Source organism: Pinus tabuliformis, chromosome 4_1 (assembly GCF_031772625.1).
Source record: "Pinus tabuliformis cultivar Carrire ecotype Pingquan chromosome 4_1, CPIR1, whole genome shotgun sequence".
NCBI lineage: Eukaryota > Viridiplantae > Streptophyta > Pinopsida > Pinales > Pinaceae > Pinus > Pinus tabuliformis.
Genome location: NC_142303.1, coordinates 424,030,439 through 424,045,200, shown reverse-complemented (window position 1 = coordinate 424,045,200; position 14,762 = coordinate 424,030,439). Strand labels below are relative to the sequence as shown.

General features: G+C 39.6%; 1 pseudogene across 1 annotated transcript in view; it reads right to left on the bottom strand.

Annotated features, from left to right (window-relative positions):
- Positions 1 to 14,762, bottom strand: part of LOC149176116 (ethanolamine-phosphate cytidylyltransferase-like) — an 88,607-nt pseudogene that overhangs the window by 55,574 nt on the left and 18,271 nt on the right. The window lies entirely within an intron of this gene.

The window sequence follows — 14,762 nt, the reverse complement described above, 5'->3', positions numbered from 1 at the left end:
ATGGTTGCTTTCACAGAGCTTGAGATGATTTTGCCAAGTAGCAGTTGAGGCCTTGAGGAAACACTATTCCACTCCTACTTCGAATTATGCCCGAGTTGTACTACACTTCCGAAGAGCATGATGACCTTGCAAATGCAGCACTGCCCCTTCTACAACAAAGTGTTGGGCACTTTGATGATTTTGGCAATTGATTAACACCCCAAAGCACCCTCAGATGCCAAAACGTTGAGCTCATCTTGCTTAGCATTAACAATTCTTGATTGATGCATCCAACAGACACAACATGCTCCCATGTTGGCCTTGATCCTACTTGATCGGCAAGTCATGATTCGAAGCTCAAATGGTGATGATCATCCTCGTGATTATTAGGGAGGGATTATATTACCTCATGGAGCTCCAACGCTGGAGAGAGCATAACACTATATCATTTAGATGGCACCCATGGAGATGACGCAGGGCAACCAACACCAGTTTTCGACACATGGAGATATTTTGAGGCTTGATTTGAGGACCCTTCCTCAAATTGTGGTTGATCATGATGCTTGGAGACACATCTAGTCCTTTCTTTGCACTCGAGAAGCATTTTTAGACCTAAAAGGGTATGACGACATCCTTAGAGAGGCCTTACACCTCACGTGTAGGAAAATGATGTCATATTTTATTTTGTTGAGCTATTGAGTTGACTTGAGACCCATTTACTTTTTGTCTACTCAAGATCAAACTTGTTTAGGCGCTTGTAGTTAAAGTAATGGAAAGGGATAGACCTCCTATAAAAGGAGGATCACTCTATAGTAAACAAACAATATTCTGTTTCATATTGAAGAAGAAATATATTTGTAAAAATGTCTTGATAGATATATAATTGATAAAATGATTGAATGTTAAAATGAGGGCCTTCCTTATATACTAGGCAAGGACCACGGTGCCCCTTCACAAATAGTCATGTCATTTGGGACATGTCTCTTCAATAACTAATTATTATTTAATATATATTTATATTTGCTACAATAATTATTATTTAATATATATTTATGCTTGTTACATTGTCACCCTCTTAAGGAATGCTTGTCCTCAAAGCATAATAAAAAGGATTATCTCTAGTGGCACATGTCACTTCAACATATATAATTCATCATAATTCAACATGTAATAGAATCGGGCTTAGTCTTTTTCTTTGTGGATCCCACCTCTTTTTATTTTCAATCAAATATTATTTTATTGGTTAATTATACCCACTCCCGCCACTAATTTTGATTGTACAGTGCGTGTGCCCTAGGGACGTGGACCTTTCTCCATATGGCCTGTCTGTCATACAGATAATAGTTGAGACAATCGCAGTCTTTAATGACTCTCGACTACACTTAATGCACTCCTCAACAACTTGGTTGGCCAAGCTTTGGACTCCAGCAACCCTTAAGCAACTTAGTCCAACCGAGTTTTGCATTCTCCATTTCAAACTGAAAATATGATCTTTGTTGATACATCATCTTGAATCCACAACTTATCTTCATACCCATTTCTGCTTCCTTGTAATTTGGGGATGACAAAGGCGGCATCGGATCTCAATGTGGTGCCTGAATGGCTTGTTGCACCAGCTGAGCATACGTGCCCCTAGACATCCTGGCAAAGACATCCACCATCTCCTTATTGCCCAAAAATTTCTCCATCTGAGATGTTGCCTTCATGGAATCCATGTCCTGGCCATAAAAGGCCTCCATCGCCTCGGAAATCAAGTGCGGCTCATCCTTCAAAACTTGTGCCATGCTCAGAGGAACTCAAACCCTAACCCTATGCATGTTAACCCTAGCTTTATTGGGATAGCCCTTGATACAATTGTTTATAGTGTTTTGGACAACATCACTTGCTCTAGTTTGCACAAAACCACTCATGAGAGCCCACAAGGAGTTCCATACTAAGGGTTTCATCGATAAATTGTAAGCCCCTCCCGCAGAAGCAAACATAGGCAAAATGTGAATCTCTCCCTACCGGATAAAAACCTTGTTCCAGTTGTTTTTTGGCCAAAGCCATCACAAAATCACGTAAGATTAAATGATGAGCAGAAATTCGTCATTTGTATCTGAAACACTGGTCGAAACACTATGTAGGCGATTCGTGATTTCGCATAGAATAAAAACCATGAACCACTTGTCCTCTACCTTGTCTTCATACTTGAGCCTGTCGTTTAGATGGGGAACAAAAGCCTGTGAGTTTGAGTACCAAAAGTTGGAATTGCGAGTACAAGGGCACAATGAGGTTATAGCAGGTTGAAGGTTGAATGACTCGTGTTGTCATATATAATCCTTAGCAAAATCTGAAATTGTGTCTAGGCATTGTACCTGGAGTACTTTCAATCACGACTCAGTTTCCTTGGTTGACTTTAAGTCTAATGTGAACTCTAAGAAAATGGCGTGGAGAAAAGTGTCATCAAGGATTCTCGCTTGGCCTACCGAGTATTCATATTCTTTGTCTATGGTTGTCATTGTTGCAAAAGCTTCACGCACTATGCTCCTAAAAATAATATTTGTTTTGTGTAATTCAATGAGAGGCTTACACATTCAATCTCTTGATCTTCGTTCTCCTTTATATCAGATTATCCTTCCAATAGTTTTTCCTTTTCTTTGGTGGAAATTTCTATTGTAGCTATATCATGATGTTTTTCTACCAAAGTAGAAAGGGGGAACAATTTCTTCATTCTAGTTCCATGATCCCCTATGGTTTTCCTTCAACTCTATTTTTCTTTACAGTTTCTAAATGCATTGTTTCAAATTCCATCCTTTGCACATCCTGTTCCTTGCTAGAATATTCTTCATTGCTAGTTTCTTTCATGTCATTGTCAACTTCTATTGTTGGTGCTAAGTTGGGTGTTTCAAAATCCTTCAGCGATTTTGTAATTATTTCTTTCATTTCCTATAATAATTTATGTTAATTTCTATGGTATTCCAATACTTATTTGAAATATGTTTCCATGATTTTAGGACTTAAAAATATAATGGTAGCCTAACATGGCTCTAACTAGGTGATTTGAAAACGCGACTCTAATACCACTAGAGTAAACAAACACGATGTTTTTCTACCAAAGTAGAAAGGGGGGAACAATTTCTTCATTCTAGTTCCATGATCCCTTGTGGTTTTCCTTCAACTCTATTTTCTTTACAGTTTATAAATGCACTGTTTCAAATTCCATCCTTTGCACATCCTATTCCTCGCTAGAATATTCTTCATTGCTAGTTTCTTTCATGTCAATGTCAACTTCTATTGTTGGTGCTAAGTCAGGTGTTTCAAAATCCTTCAGCAATTTTGTAATTATTTCTTTCATTTCCTATAATAATTTATGTTAATTTCTATGGTATTCCAATACTTATTTGAAATATGTTTCCATGATTTTAGGACTTAAGAACATAATGGTAGCCTAACATGGCTCTAACTAGGTGATTTGAAAACGCGACTCTAATACCACTAGAGTGAACAAACAGTATTTTGTTTGGACATTGAAGAAGAGATATACTTGTAAAAATATCTTGATAGATATATAATTGATAAAATGATAGAATAATTGAATGTTACAATGAGGGCCCTGCTTACATACTAGGCAAGGTGCACCTTCACAAATAGTCATGTGCTTTGGGACATGTCCCTTCAATAACTAATTATTATTTAATATATATTTATGTTTGTTACACACTCCATTCATTTTTTCATCATCACTTAAGGATTTTGGCCTCGTTAGAGATAGTTGGACTTAGCCTTTTCTATTCACTACTTGTGGAGATGTGATCTTTTGTGGAGCAATTGCTATTCGAGACTAGTTTGTGTTTTGCAGATGTCTTCTTGAGATATAAAAAAGACAATTTCTTGGAAAATTTGTATTCATGGTTTTACATCTGATGAAATATTGCAAGGATTTTTCTATTGTACCTTGTTTGTTATTGAATATGTGGTGGATTGGATTCATTCAAACTTTTCTTGGAATAGAGACAAAAAAAATTCAAGAGAACATTTGTAGAAGTTATAATTAATTCCTCCCAAGCTAAGAGGGAGTGTTGTAGCTTTGTTTGGTCTTCATAATTTGTATTAGCCCTTGAAAATTGAGAAATTTGAATTGCACTTAAAGTCAGCCTCGAAAGAAAATTGAATTTTTCAAAGTATGAATTTTGCCCACAAAATGATAGGTCGACTCCTCCTCTAACTCATGTCGGCTCACCCCAAAAGTTGCTCCACTTGATCACTATATATAGGCCATTTGTCCCCTTCATTTGATCATCAATTCGGACCAATCTAGGGCATAACAAGGACTAGTTTTGAGGCTTATTTCAGATCACAAGAAGGGCAAATTTTGAGGCTGAGCAAGGACAAAATCTGAGGCATAATGTGAAGTTTGGTTATCTGTGGTAGATCGAGTTTTTAGACAAAACCATTCTCTGAGGAAGACCATATTTTCTTAGCAGCAAGATGACTTGGCTCATGGACTATGCAGGAGATGAGGGTTTTATTATTCTTGAGCAAAATAGAGAATTACAATGGCTTGTCTTTCCGGCAAAGCTCCAGCAATATTATCTCACTTGAATATAACTGGGAAAACCCTTTTCCCTCTAGCAAATCGATCTAGCCTCCTCTTGGCCACTCGCACTCCTCTCTGGCACTCACACTATCTGCCAAGAATGTGCACTGCAGCCTCTGGGAAATTTGCATAGCCTCCAAGACTCCTCCCTACAAGTCGTTTTGCCTCCCTCTACCCCTTGAAGCTACTTGCACCTCCTCCAACATTTCTTCCAGCAACTGGAAATGAAATACTGCTCTTGCTAAATGCACTTGGGAGCTGGCTACTCACACTAGTTGAATCAACCTCCTCTACTGGAAATCTTGGCCACCTTTCTTGCCTCTGGAACACTGGAAATCTCCCGAGTATTTCTCCAAAAATTCTCACTGTTGAATACCGTGTTGTTGGTGTCTCTCTAGCTTCAACTGCGCCATTATTGAATCATTGCAATTGGGTAAGTCGAGCTGCTCAACTCTCTTCTTCTTTTTTGTCTTCTCCAAACCCCATCGACTTGCTCTTATTATGTCTTGTTGATCAATCAATGGCTTTGATCACATCTCAATCGATGGCGAAGATCATCTTGACTCCATCAAATTACTTTCCCGAAAGTCTATAGAGCAAAATCGATTTCCTCAATTAATATGATTTAATTAACTAATTTTCCTAAGTTGGCTTAGGAAATATTTAATTATTGGCTAATTAATCTAATTGAGGTGTTTCTAAGGCTTTTCTCGCTAAACCTTTTCTGGGTTTTGGAGATCTCGTGTTCCTTAGCCCCTTAGACACCATAGAGACTAGAACACGTGTTCATTGCTACCAAAAACTAACACAGGTTTGACCTAGGTCTGGTTGATGGTCACTTTTGTTGTTTTATGGTAGCATCGGATGTGCTCTAAGTCTCAAAATTTGCAAGGAGGCTTAGACACATGCATTCTCCAATACATAGAAATCGTTTTGGGAAATTATGTTGATTTGGGGTAGCATCAGATGTGCTCTAGGCCTCAAATTTTGCAAGGAGGCTTGGGACATGCATTCCAAAGAAACCAAAAACCGTTTTGGGAAATTCCACCCAGAGACAATTTTATTAAAATAATTAATATTTTTAATGGAGTTCCCAAGTCTAAACTTAGGAAAATTAAAATATTAATGGGTATTAATCTAATTGTGGGTATAACTTCTAGAAAAAGACGGAGATCAAGTCAAATCAATTTGAGCCTTTGATTAGGAATTAATCTAGGTCGTTTGTTGTCCAACAGGAAGATATAAGAAGGGGCTTGAAGGTCATTTGGAAAACACACCAAGAGAGGTCAAGAAATCGATTTTCTGAAGTGATAAGTTCTCAGGAGGAAAATTCGATTGAGGAGATTTCTTGCAGTAAAGGGGCAGGGATAGCATATGGAGAGAGAGTGATTTTCTCAGCCGGAGAATCATCAACAGAGAGAGGCAGAGAGTAATCTAGCAGTGGCAGTGCTGAGCCAGAGGGACTGACGCAGAGGCAGCGCAGAAGCTAATGAGGAGTCTGAAATTTGCAAAGGGAATTCGAGTTTCAGAAGCCGAGAGCCAGGGTGTGAGACCAGGAGGCAAAAATCGAATCTCCTGTGTAGCAAATCAACTAGCCAGAGGAGTGACATAGTCCCCGGAGAGCTTGATGTTAGGCTAACGCAGATATTGCGCAGAGGCATCCAGAAAAGTCGGGGGGCAATCAGTCTGGCGCTGGATCAGGCAGGATTTCAAGTGATAGTGTGAGGTAACCTCACAATTCTTTCTGTCAATATTTCTCTCTATAACTGAATAACCCCGTGAGGTATTCAGAGATGTATTCAGAGTTTTCTACTGCTTAATAAAAATAAAGCCTTAGAGTTGTTGCATCCTTTTCCCAGATTTGGTTTTTCTAGGGATATTTGTCCAAAAATAACGGTGTCCTGTGTTTGTATTTCCTTGCTCAGTTTCTATGTTTCAGAATCATATTTAATTTGGTTTAGGTTGCTTTAGCAATTTACTTCAATATTTCAAGAATAAATCTTAAATAAGTTTGTAATGTAATTTACAATCTAGGTGAAGTAGATTCAGCTAGTTGTAGTAGGATTTCAAATATTGTTTGATCTAGGAATTTTCACATGGTGTCAGAGCTTTTAATGTGAAAAAGGAAGAGCAGATCTAAGCACTAAAGCAGGGACCAACTTGCCGCAATAAGCAGCAGTTCGAATCCCTTGAGGGATTGCACAGTTCTAGCCAGGAGGAATATATTTTCGAGGTTTTCTCTCTCTGAGTGAGTCGACAGAGAGGTAAGACTATCGGATCGAGAATTTGCCAAGGTAGAGGGAGCCACGCAGAGCCTCAGCACAAAGCTAGAGGGACGCAGTTTTCTGCAAGCTGAGTGTTGGGTAGAAAAGTCGTTGAAAGAAGGAAGCAGATCGCATAGTGAGGGAATACTTCCTCAGTGGTTTCTTGCCGAGGAAATCAGTATTTCTCATTTGTTGGGTAGCAGAGAAGAAGTAGACTCACCAGCTCCATTAGGGAATACATAAGCCATCCTAGAAGCTACGCAATAGGGAGAAAGAGGGAGTTGTTCGATAGTTTTCAGAAGATATGGCAACCAGTGGCTTGAGGGATCAGGACAAGTTGGACGGAGCATCCAACTACGTCATCTGGAAGGCTAGAATGTCTTTCCTTCTAGATGAGCATGCCCTCAAGACGTACGTCGATAGTGTGGTAGCTGAACTTGCGAATGTAGATCCACTAAAGAAGTACAAGGCTGAGATGGTAAAGGCCAAGAGGATGATCCTGGATGGAGTCAAGGATCACGTGGTGTGCCACGTTGCTAGCAGAGCAACTGCTAAGGAGATGTGGGATGCCTTGGCCACGTTATATTAGGGATCTTCCGAGCAACGGAAGATGTACTTGGAGCAGAAGCTGAGATCTGCTCAAATGTAGAAGGGAGAACATGTGGATCCATTCCTCATGAAGTTGAAAGAAACCCGTGATGAGTTGTCTACTGCAGGGCATACACCTCAGGATTCATAATCGATTAGATTAGCCCTCAATTTTGTCTCAAATGAGTGGCAAGTATTTGTCCAGAGTATCCTCGGTAGGGCAGCATTGCCTAATTGGGATGAGATGTGGGCAGCTCTAAAACAAGAGGAGCTGAGGAGAGACTTGGTCAAGGTCAAACTTGACAGAAGCAGCAGCAGCAATGGGTCGAAGCCCAAGGAGGAGGAGGAGAATGCAAACCTTGCATCAAAGGGGCAGCAAGGGCAATAGAGACAAAAGGTGAAGCGTTTAAGATGTGGCGAGATGGGCCACTATGCATCCCAACGTCATTTGAAGAAAAAGGACAAGGATGAGAAGCACAATCCTAAGGTTGCAGCGGCAAAGATCGAACAGGAGGAGGTCACCATCACAGCCAAGATACCTCCAGGAGGGAGATGTGCTGATTTGGAGCTATAGTTCGATAGAGCTACAGATGGGCAAGATCCTTGAGGAGTCCACCTCTTGGATCATCACCTTGCTACAGGAGCCCATGATCAGTAGTAACGAGATGGAGGAGTTAGCAGCACCAAGAACTTGAGCAACGCAGAGCAGAGAGGCAACAATGCGTGGAGGCACAATGCAGAGCTTCAGCGACACAATGGCTTCAGAAGACAAGGTGGGACTACAACCAGTCAGGCTTTCAGCGCCGAGGTATATCCACTAGATACTTGTCCAATTCTGGGTGTTTTCAATTGCTTCTCTCAGTAACTGAGTTGCAGTACGGATGCAATGTTAGCAGTGGCAGTGCTAGTAGCATAGCAGATGCAGCATTTGAGAGGGAGTTGAAGTACAGATGTAGCATTGGTAGTGGCGGTGTCAAAGGCAGCAGTACAGTTGCAGCAATAGCGCAATAGTTGGTGGACAGCATGTCAGACATCAACAGCGCAAAGGACGATGCTTCAGAGTTAGAGCAGTATGCAGCAGCAGTATATTGCTTGAGCACATTCCTCGCTAAGAGGAGTGTTAATTTGGGGTAGCATTGGATGTGCTCTAGGCCTCAAATTTTTCTGAGAGGCTTGGGCACATGCATTCCAAAGAACCCAGAAAAGGTTTTGGGAAATTCCACCCAGAGATGATTTTATTAAAAGAATTAATATTTTTAATGGAGTTCCTAAGTCTAAACTTAGGAAAATTAAAATATTAATGGGTATTAATCTAATTATCGGTATAACTTCTAGAAAAAGGCAGAGATCTAGTCAAATCGATCTGAGCCTTTGATTAGGAATTAATCTAGGTCGTTGGTTGTCCAACAGAAAGATATAAGAAGGGGCTTGAGGGTCATTTGGAAAACACACCAAGAGAGATCAAGAAATCGATTTTCTGAAGTGAGAAGTTCTCAGGAGGAAAATTCGATTGAGGAGATTTCTTGCAGCAGGGGGGCAAGGATAGCTTCTAAAGAGAGTGATTTTCTCAGCCGGATAATCATCAACAGGGAGAGTGAGTTGCAGTACGGATGCAATGTTAGCAGTGGCAGTGCTAGTAGCATAGCAGATGCAGCATTTGAGAGGGAGTTGAAGTACAGATGTAGCATTGGTAGTGGCGGTGTCAAAGGCAGCAGTACAGTTGCAGCAATAGCGCAATAGTTGGTGGACAGCATGTCAGACATCAACAGCGCAAAGGACGATGCTTCAGAGTTAGAGCAGTATGCAGCAGCAGTATATTGCTTGAGCACATTCCTCGCTAAGAGGAGTGTTAATTTGGGGTAGCATTGGATGTGCTCTAGGCCTCAAATTTTTCTGAGAGGCTTGGGCACATGCATTCCAAAGAACCCAGAAAAGGTTTTGGGAAATTCCACCCAGAGATGATTTTATTAAAAGAATTAATATTTTTAATGGAGTTCCTAAGTCTAAACTTAGGAAAATTAAAATATTAATGGGTATTAATCTAATTATCGGTATAACTTCTAGAAAAAGGCAGAGATCTAGTCAAATCGATCTGAGCCTTTGATTAGGAATTAATCTAGGTCGTTGGTTGTCCAACAGAAAGATATAAGAAGGGGCTTGAGGGTCATTTGGAAAACACACCAAGAGAGATCAAGAAATCGATTTTCTGAAGTGAGAAGTTCTCAGGAGGAAAATTCGATTGAGGAGATTTCTTGCAGCAGGGGGGCAAGGATAGCTTCTAAAGAGAGTGATTTTCTCAGCCGGATAATCATCAACAGGGAGAGGCATAGAGTAATCCAACAGTGGCAACGCTGAGCCAAAGGGGTTGACGCAAAGCCACGCACAGGCAACGCAGAAACCAGTGAGGAGTCCGAAATTTGCAGAGGGAATTCGAGTTTCAGAAGCCGGGAGCCAGGCTGTGAGACTGGAAGGCAGAAATTGAATCTCCTGGGCAACAAAGTGACCAGCCAGAGGAGTGATGCAGTCCCCGAGGAGCTTGACATTGGACTAACGCAGATATTGCGTAGAGGCAGCCAAAAAAACAAGGGGTCAATCAGTCTGGGGCTAGATCAGCCAGGATTTCCAGTGATAGTGTGAGGTAACCTCATAATTCTTTCTGCCAATATTTCTCTTTGTCACTGAATAACCCCGTGAGGTATTCAAAGATGTATTCAGAATTTGCTATTTCTTAATAATAATAAACCCTCAAAGTTGTTGCACCGGTTTTCCCACATTGGGTTTTTTCAAGGACATTTGTCCAAAAATAACGGTGTCCTATGTGTTTTCCCACATTGGGTTTTTCCAGGGACATTTGTCCAAAAATAACGGTGTCCTATGTGTTTGTAATTCCTTGCTTAGTTTCTATGTTTCATAATCATATTTAATTTGGTGTAGGGTGCTTCAGTAATTTACTTCAATATTTCAAGAAGAAATCTGAAATAAGTTTGGAATGTAATTTACAATCTAGGTGAAGTAGATTCAACTGGCTGCAGTAGGATTCCAGAGATTGTTAGATCTAGGAATTTTCACAAATTCCATCGAGAGACAATTTTATTAAAATAATTAATTATTTTTAATGAGACCCTAAGTCTAAACTTAGGAAATTAAAATAATTAATGGGTATTAATCTAAACTGTGGGTGAAACTTCTAGAAGAAGATGGAGATCAAGTCAATATGATCCTAGCCATTGATTAGGATCTAATTTGGGTCGTTGATTGATCAGCGAGAGGATTATAAGAAGAGACTTGATGAGCACTTGGAGAACACACAGAGTGAGTTCAGAAGTTCAATTTTTTGAAGCAGAGCAGCTACCAGGAGAATATCGTTAGTGAGCTTTTGCAGTGAAGGGCAGGGATAGTTGTTTGCAGAATCTTCTCCTAAGCCAGGATACGCAGTAGAGAGACACCAGAAGGAGGCAGCCAGAAGGGCTGACGCAGAAGCAGCACAGTCCTCCCAGCAGAAGTCTAAATATTTGCTGGGGTTTGGCGTCTGAGCCGGGAGGGTTGACGTCAAAGCTTCGAGAGAGCAAATCGACCCAGCGCGGAACTGACGCAAAGCCTTAGAGGCTGACGCTAGGCCCACGCAAGGGCAACGCACAAATAGTCTGGGACACGTTCGTTCAGCTGTCGGATCAGCCGGGACTTGTCAGGGAGAGTGAGGTAATCTCACAAATTTCATCTGCCAGTTGTATTTCTTTGTAACTGGATTGTCGGGAGGGCATCCAAAGTTGTATTCAAAAAACTACTGCATAATAATAAAAACCCTCAAAGTTGTTGCACCAGTTTTCCCGCATTGGGTTTTTCCGGGGACATTTGTCCAAAAACCATTGTGTAGATGTGTGTGATGATTATTTCTCTCTTGTGCTGTATTTAGTTCCCGCAATTTTTATTTGTGTAGGTTGCAATGTATTTACTTTGATATTTACAGTAGAACACCATAAATAACTTGCATGGATTAACAAGTAGAAGAAGTAATATCAGTTGCTGCAATAGGAATCGGGTAACTGATTTTTCACTACTTTGACTTTAATTGACTAAAATTTCAGATTATATCTTTTGTGGAAATGGTCAAATTCTCTGAGAAAAGGTTGTTGGGTTTTTCCCCTGGTTTGGGGTTTTCCCATTGTAATTTTGTGTCTCTTGTATTTGGTTGTATCTTCTTGTTCTTACTAGCATTATTGTTCTATTGTCAAGGATTTTCTGTGTGACTACTTAATAATGATTGTGATGCAAGATAAAATGTTGAAATTATTGAAAGTAATTACCAGTCTAGAAAATCCCTCAATCTCAACAAGTTTGAGGTTCATATGGCTCTTTGATTATAGAAATCGACCCATAAAATGATGGCCCATCAATGCATATTCAAGTCCCAACAAGGGGTCATCGGTGGACCAATTTATCTCCACAAAACTATAGCATTTATGAGCAAGTCATGTGCATCGTAGGAGACCAAGTAGGCCAAGTCACCATATGCCAAAGAGGATGGCCCCATCCAAATGACTTATCAATGCAAAGTATGGTTCCATATAATCAAAGGTAGCTAAATGAATAAGATTGGATCTACATGATATTTTGCCCATGCCATATCCTATGGCATCCCCTTTCCATGCTAAATTAGAACCCATGACTGCATAAAAATGTAGTTATGAAGATGATGACCCACAACTCCTGCTAATAAGGAGCCATGCAAGAAGAATAAGTCAACCCGCAATAAAATATAGTACACTTGCGTCCACACATGTGCCATCCTCCAAGCACATGGGTAAAACAAAATATACAATTGAACATCACTTTCATGAAGGCGACAAACCACAATAGATAACAATAAATTCACCTCTTCATATGTGCCATCACCATATGCTTGCTCTAACAAAAATGTAGTCTAAGGTGCAAAAAATGGGTGTGGCCCCATAATAATATATTGCCTCAACATATGTGCCTATGAGGAGTTTTTTCATAAAGGTTTTGTACCATGAAAATAAATTATAAAAGTAGTATAAAATAGTAAACAACACTACAAACAGAAGTCATAAGAAAATGGAACAATGTATTGCACCCTTATAAATACCATCATGAGCAAGAATCACACTATGGCACTCTTGATCCATCAATAATTATCAAAGCATTCCACAAGAGAGATGTATGAGCATTTGGGTAGGCTAACCATAAGCAACACAATCACAAATCACCCATTAATGATAAACCATAGAACCAAAGAGCATCCCAAAACTATCAACCAAGGCATCAAGCAAAACCATAAACCCTAGATATCCCACCATGAAATGGATAAGCCCTAACCAAATATCATTCAAGAATAAAAAAAGATGTGAACCTCATTAAAAACCAAAGTACCAAAGCAAACAAATTGAAGTACCATCCTTACAAAGATATCATCCTACAAATCCACATAACATGTGATAAATATCATGCTTGCAGTCCTCATGCAATGTAAGTAACAACTAGCTCCAATATGGGGACATGTACTCTTTGATAAAAGTGCGTGAGAACCTCAGAATCTTTGGATGTACTTGCTAGAATATATCACGAGAAGAAAACTTGTGGTGGGTTAGTTCAAGACTCTCACCCCAAAACACCACATTACAGGTCTATCATAATGTCCAAAAGGAAACATCTAATTAAAGCTCACAAATATTGAGATTATTTCTCCAACTCTAATGTGTTAAGAAATCTAGGGCCAACTAGATTAAGTGATTTCTCTTAAATTGATAACTGCTTGTGATATCTTTTTACTTATCTTGATTAGCTTCTTCTTCAACTTGATTATTATTATGTTCTTCTCATCAAATAGCTACCAAACAATAAAGAACAATGAGACAAAAGGGCACAAAATATAGACGATCAGCCAGGGCCAAAACCTCTCTTCTTGAGAGGAAAACCCACAAGAAATCTTCTCTTCTTATAGAACTTCAGATGACAAATTCCAAGAACTATGGCCCTTGTCAAGCGACCCCTCCAAGACCAAGTCACAATTCTTCTTGAAGACCTTACTTCTCACAAAGTCAACCCATGTCTCTTTGATTCAAATATGCCTTCACATCATAAGCTCAGACCTACACCTTGACTGTAACTTTTAGCCTCTTTTGACTTGCAACTTTTAGTGTTTCTGCAGGAACCCCAGGATAGCACGTGTGAAATGAAATGGAGAATTATGCCTTCTTTTACCTTCACTTTATCCCCTTTTTCCTTATGAACTCAGTGCTCAAAACAAGTCTTATTGTTACCAATGAATAACTTCTTGATGGTACTGCAACTCAAGTTCCCTGCAACAGATAGAAGCCCTAATATCTTCACACATGTGAGATGTAGGTGGCACAAAAACAGTCTCAAGCTTTCAATCTTCCTTATTCTTCTCTTCGCTATCTGGGAGGCTCTTTGTTCTTCCTTTTTCGCACTTCTTTCTCGCTCTTGAATGCTTGATCAATGGTCCTTTGAATGAGGTTGAATGCTCCTCCTCTATATAGGCTTCCTTGAGTGCCCTAATAGGCCGACTTGTCCTTCTGGATAGGCTAACGTGCTCCTTTTGAAGGTCGACTTGGTTGTAGCACTATGACAAGGTCTTGGAGGGCCTTTGACTCAAATAAAATTTTCTTTACAATATGTAACATGCCCAAAAGGATAATGACTCAATTGACTTGTAGACTTAATGACAAGCCCTAGAAGCACTCAACGGGTGCTTGACCTATAAATCAAATAACCTTGCGCATGAAACCCATGCCTCAATAATGACAATAATAATTTTATTTTTCTCTTTACATCAAATCATGATTACATATGTCATTATGAAGACCGAACCTAGTTACATATTTCAACATAATGCTCTAAAGAGCTTATTCCTTCTACACCTACTCAAATAAATGAATGCAAGAGCTAAGTAAAATCATAAAGCCAATGAAACTAAGTTAATGCTTCATCCATTACATGAAGTACCCTTGTGTTTTGTAATAAACCAAACTAGGAAGATGCTTGTCACCAAATAAACATAAGTCGATAAACACACAACATTGTCACTGAAAATTATCATGAGTGATGGACAAGAGTGTTAAAAACCTGCCATGGTTGGTATGCACTTTCACAAGACTTCCCTATCCATTATAATATGTGAGTCATGCAAGAAGAATAAGTCAATCCACAATAAAATATAATACACTTGCTTCCACATATATGCCATCCTCCAAGCATATGGGTAAAAATAAAACACATAGAAAAACATCACATTCATGAAGCAAAAGGCCCACAATAAATAATATTTAATTCATCTCTTCATATGTGTGCCATCACTATAGACTTGCTCC